Genomic DNA, 6,125 nt, shown 5'->3' on the forward strand with positions numbered 1-6,125 from the left:
CTTCTCCGCCTCCTCCGCCCCTTTTCCCTCCGCCAGCCTCCTCCGCTGGCCTTGCCGCCACCCCCCTCGGCTGGCCCCCTCCCGCCACCCGACCCTGCCGCCCTGCCACCTCACCTCCGCCTCCGCCACCTCTGCTCCGCCTCCCCTGCATATCCGCCGCCACCTCCGTCCCTCCCATCCGCCTCCGCCGCCGCAACTCTGCCCCACCACCTCCGCTCCGCCTCCGTCGCCTCCGCTCCACCTCCCCTCCACATCCGCCGCTGCCTCCCCTCCACATCCGCCGCGGCTCCACCCCGCTTGCTCCTCCGCCTCCGCCCGCCCTGCCACCACGGCTCCGCTCTGCTCGCTCCTTCACCTTCGCCCGCAGCCCGCCCGCCCTGCCGCTCCCCTCCGCCTCACCCCTCCTGCACCGTCGCGCCGCTCCGCCTCGCCGCCCGCTGTCGCCGTCGCTCCGCCCCGCCGCCCGCCGTACATATCTCTATGGGTCCACCAGAAGGTTTGGACAGACCCATACACAGGGCTGTACACCGAGACGTGTCAGACATGGGGACTACGGTGCAGGTCGGCGTAGTCTGCGTAAAGGACAGGAACTAGTAGAGGACTCGGAGACTACTCGTAGCAGTTAGAGTAGGACTCTCTGGTCGAATTCGACTAGTACTCTTGTAAAATAACCGACCTGTAACCTTGCTCCTCCGATATATAAGGATGGGCAGGGACCCTCTCCAAACAAGTTCAACTGAATACAAGCAAATAACACATAGGATGTAGGGTATTACGCGATCTAGCGGCCCGAACCTGTCTAAATCGTGTGCCTATGTACACCATCGAGTTCCTGATTTCGGCGACACCCACCAACCAAAACTCTACCTTGGGTACTACCCGTGGTAGGTTGCTGGGTTTAAACACCGACAGCTGGCACGCCAGATAGGGGAAGTCGCCGAGATTTCCCTTGTGAGTTTGATGGCACAAGTCATCATCAAACCCGTAGTCGTGTTCAAAGCAGGCACGACGTTCATCTTCGGCCCCTGGGTCCGCGTCACAGACGGCGCTGGGGGCTTCCACCTCCACATCACGGAGGTCCCAGAGGAGAAGCTTTACGACATCAACCTTCATTGCCCAGCTTTGGAGGAATTCGTTGAGAGATTCAACAAAATTTTTGACCTATTCCAAGGATCGAGAAGCAAGTTCGAGTACTACTCGGGCTCTACATCTACTCGGATTGGTTCTCATGAGCCGGCGTTCCAGCCATCATGCGAATCGATTCAAACTCCGAGTCAATCCCCGTTCGGACTCCATAATGCGGCCGCCACCTATCAAGCAGGCCTGTCAAGATTGCAATCCAACCCGAGTGCAATCGAGGACCCCGACTACAATCGCTACTCGGATTCCAACGAGGAGACGCCATTATCAGGTCCACAGCAGGGCCTTGTGATCACTTCGAACCCCCAAGGCAGATTTGTCTACTGGCCTAGCATGAGGCCACTCACCCTTGCCTCGGATAGCGATTCACACTTCATCGCCCACCTCGACGTTCTCAAGTACCAGGAGGGAGCACCCTAGTCTCCTATCCGTGAAGGCGATGGCTCTATAGAAGTCATCACCTCAAGTTCTGGAAGCCACTCTCCAGACAGAGAACTCTTCGCCCTTATCACCGGGCAAGATACGAAGGAAGGCGAGCAACCGGAGAGGAATCCTCGACACGAGCGTCACCCAGATGATGTCTTGCAGGATGAACTCACCACCAACACCGTCGGGGAGGAGACCGAAGCTCAAAGAACACGGTGATGAGCAAGGAACGCAGCGAGAGCGGATCATCACCGCCAGCTGGCAGAGAGGCTCCTGATCGTGAATTTAGACAACGCTTTTGAGGCAGTCCAAACACGGCAACACCGTACGCCTCTCGCCACCATTGCTTCCATTGATCTCATCACTTGTGCCATGCCGCAGAACAAATACACCAGACAGTTGGCAGCTTTGGCGGAACACGCCTATGATTAACTTGACAGGGAAAATCCGATTGCTTCGGTATCACAGACTCCATCCCAGCGAAATCAACATGGCAGTAGCTATAGAGACCCTGCAGTTCCTTCAGCTCGACAACCGGAGGCGCCAGACAAAATAGGGATGTATCCGAGAATAGTCGGACACCTTTTGCGGGAGGCCACCACCACCACAGAGCTGATCTTGAGCCTGCACGTCCCATAGTGGATCTTCGAGAGGTGATAAACAACAACCACAATGCTCGTGACATCATCGAAGGACGGCGTCATGAGCGCGAACTCGAAGTTGACTATAGGAGCGACGACAATGATAGCCTCCCAGGTTTTACAAGTTGGGTTAGCAAGACTATTTTGCCCAAGAAATTCAAACCTCTAGGCATCTCCAAATATAATGGCAAGTAAGACCCAGTTTAATGGCTCCGATGCTACTCATTATCAGTTCAAGCTGCAGGAGGGAATGATGACACAAAAGTTATCTATTTCCCTATATGCATGGAATCAGCGCCGCTCTCTTGGCTTGAATCATTGAAGTCAAACTTGATTGACTCATGGCAAGATCTCAAGAAGGCATTTACCAACAACTATGCGGGAGCAATGCAGCATCTAGGCAACAGATTTGACTTCGCACAAGTCAAGCAACGACAAGATGATACCCTGCATAGATTCCTACGTCATTTCTTCGATAAGAAGGCCACCATTGTAGATATCTCAGAGTAAAACGTGATCGACTGTTTCCAGAACGGTCTCTACGATCGTCGTATGTTCCAAGACTTTGGCAGATGGCACCCCCATGATGTCAAGTCACTCAAGACTGGCGCAAGCATGGGTAGACAAAGAAGACAAAGAGCTTGAAAGGTTCAAGTCAAATCGCAACCAAGGCCAGCACAATAACAATCATAGCATCGGCTAGGACAACGACAAGAACCACAACGGTGATCACCGAAATAACTACTCGGGAGATCACAACCGCAAAGCAAGCCAGTCAATACTGTTGCGGCGATATCTCAATCGTCCAAGAAAGGAGGTGGCAGAAGCCAAGGCAGACCCACTTTCAGTGAGCTCTTGAAAAAATAGTGCCCATGGCATCGTCACCACAAACACGTTGTGATAGACTGCTACAGCCTATGTAGAGTAATGAAGGATTTGCCAGAGCCATCGGGTACCAATGACAAAGGAAAACCCAAGGAAGATGATGACGAGGACGGCAACGGCAAGTTCCAGACTTTGTGTAAGATTGTCAATGTCATTTTTTGTGGGATCCCGGGTACCGCCTCAAAGCGGTCCTAGAAGTTAGTGCTACAAGAGATTATGTCCATTGAGCCTACTATATCCACGCCCCTTAAGTGGTCTGAGGTACCAATTACCTTCTCTCGAAAAGATCAATGGACTAATTTCTCAGAACCAGGATGATTCCTTCTCATCTTGGACCCGGTTGTTGCTGGCTCCAAGTTCACCAAGGTACTCATCGATGGCGGCAGTAGCCTCAACGTCCTATTCGCCAAGATTTTGAAGAAGATGGGCCTGAACATCACGGAGATGCTCACCCCGACGAACTCTCCCTTTTATGGGATCGTCCCAGGCAACACGGCTATACCTCTTGGACAGGTAGTCCTGCAAGTTACCTTAGGGACCAAGGAGCACTACCGGATAGAGTGCATCCGGTTCGAGGTGGTGGATTTTGAGACTTCTTATCACGCCATCCTTGGAATACCAGCATTGGCCAAGTTCATGGCCATCCCGTATTATGTGCACTTAGTACTTAAGATGCCGAGACCCAAGGGAGTCCTCTCCCTCCATGGAGACTTGAAGAGATCATACGAGTGCGACACAGAAGCTGTCGAGTTAGCTGCAACTTCTCAAGTGCCCAATTCAATGCAACAAGTCTTCGCTGCCTCAAAAAAGCTCTCCACGGCTGAACTCAAAATTCCAGATTACAAGTCGGGGGCTACCAAGGTCAAGCCGGCAAGTGATGTGGACATCAAAGTTATTGACCTTGAGACTGGCGACACCTCCAAGAAGGCCCTGATCGATTCAGGGTTGGACCCTAAATAAAAAAATTACGCTCGTTAGCTTCCTTCGGGCCAACCGAGGCATCTTTACGTGGAAACCAGCAGACATGCTAGGGGTGCCCAAGGAGCTAATTGAGCATTCAATAATTGTGGATCTGAAAGCTACTCCAAAGAGACAACGATTATGACAATTTGCCCAGGACAGAAGGGAAGCCATCAAGAAAGAGTTCGCAAAACTACTCACGGCGGGTTTTACAAAAGAAGTCTTCCATCCTGAGTGGCTCGCTAACCCTGTCTTAGTTCGAAAGAAGAACAACAAGGAGTAGAGGATGTGCGTTGATTACACAGATCTCAACAAGCACTGTCCAAAGGACCCTTTTGGGCTCCCGAGGATTGATCAAGTCATCGACTCCACTGCTGGATGCGCACTACTCTGTTTCCTAGATTGTTACTTGGGGTACCAAGGAAGAAGACCAGGCCAATGGGAGTACTATGAAAACAGCGGCATCGACGTTCGGTACATCTTTGTTGCTCACCCGCGGGCCAATGGCCAGGTTGAGCGCGCCAAGGGGATGCTACTAGAAGCCTTGAAGAAAAGATTGCACAACATTGGCAACACCAAAGGAGGCAAGTGGCTCAAAGAACTACCCAACATCCTCTGGGGGCTATGTACTCAGCCGTGCAAGCCTACGGGGCAGTCGCCCTACTTCCTGATCTACGGATCAAAAGCTATCCTTCCTGCTGACGTTATGTGGAAATCCCCAATAGTTGAGCAATATGACAAAGGGGCAGCAGAGGAGACAAGGCGTCTAGATCTTGACAGCCTAGAAGAAGCCCACTGTGCAGCACTCATCCAGTCTGCCAGGTACCTTGAGGGTCTTCGCCGCTATCAAGATCGCAACGTCAAAGAACGTTCTTTCAACATAGTCGACATGGTTCTCAAGCGTATCCAAGACACCAAGGGGTTGCACAAGCTTAATTCGCCATGGGAAGGGCCGTACATCGTATCCAAGATCGCAGGCCCAGGATTGTATGTGCTACAACACCTCTCTGGCAAAGATGTCAACAACTCATGGAACATCAAGCATCTCTGTCGATTCTATCCATAGTCAGAATACTACGCAGCATTGTAAATAGCTCACTGGCCACCATTGTAAGTTTTTAGCATAATAATGCAGTTATCTTTAGTGAAATTCCACTACTTATTCTCGCCCCCATTGCGGCTCACAAACGCGGGTCAGCAGCATCCTAACGAGCCATTGAGCTCTTTGGGCCACAACGCCCCAGTATGACTTGTAATTACAAGTCTACATGAGTTATTCAACTCACCCGATGGTTCGCTAAGCAAACTAGCGGCGCAAGAGCCATCTAGTCATCTGGGAGTCCACAAACTACCCAATCGACTACGTATTTACTACAAATCTATCTTAATGTGGCTCGCACTAATGAGTTTCACAGCTCCAGGTTCCTAGGGCATAGCAACAAAGCAACCAAATAAACAAGACAGCAACATCTCATTAACAAGGCATACGTGCTTTCATTAAGGTTACAGCACAAGTCCTAGACTTTTACAATATCAAAAAGCATGTGTGGACAGTTCCAGGACTATCCTAACCTTAGGGCAAGCAGCTTCAACGTAGAAGAAGGAAAAAGAGTGAATGCAAGAAATCTGCGCTTAAGGAAGCTGCGTTCAAGGCCTTCCTCAGCGGTGTCCTAGACAAAACCCGGGGCACACGATGCATCTTCCTCACGAGGATTCTTCTAGCATCATGGCCTCCAGACTCGGCCAAGGAGACTGTAGAGGAAAGGAGCATCTGAGCATTCTTCACAAGAATTCTTCTGGCATCAGAAAATATGGTGGAAGCTACCCCTGGTGAACAACAAAAGCCTCAAACCAACAAGCTCTATAACTTGAGCCATGAACACTCCGGAGCTCTATTTATAGCCAAGGCAGCCAGCGACCGTCCAGAATGCTACAGTATGCTCCCGTGACTGCACGGCAGAGCTCCCTATGCACATCATGCCCATACAATGTTCACGTGAAACTTATCCTTATCGTCAAGACTCTGACGACCAGTGTTCACATGTTGCTCATCTTTATCGACTAGACACGAAC

General features: G+C 51.2%; 1 pseudogene; it reads right to left on the reverse strand.

Moving 5' to 3' along the window:
• LOC101777565 overlaps positions 1 to 2,270 on the reverse strand; it is a 6,801-nt pseudogene extending 4,531 nt beyond the window's left edge.
• Between the last annotated feature and the right edge of the window lie 3,855 nt (positions 2,271 to 6,125).

Source organism: Setaria italica, chromosome III, assembly GCF_000263155.2.
Source record: "Setaria italica strain Yugu1 chromosome III, Setaria_italica_v2.0, whole genome shotgun sequence".
NCBI lineage: Eukaryota > Viridiplantae > Streptophyta > Magnoliopsida > Poales > Poaceae > Setaria > Setaria italica.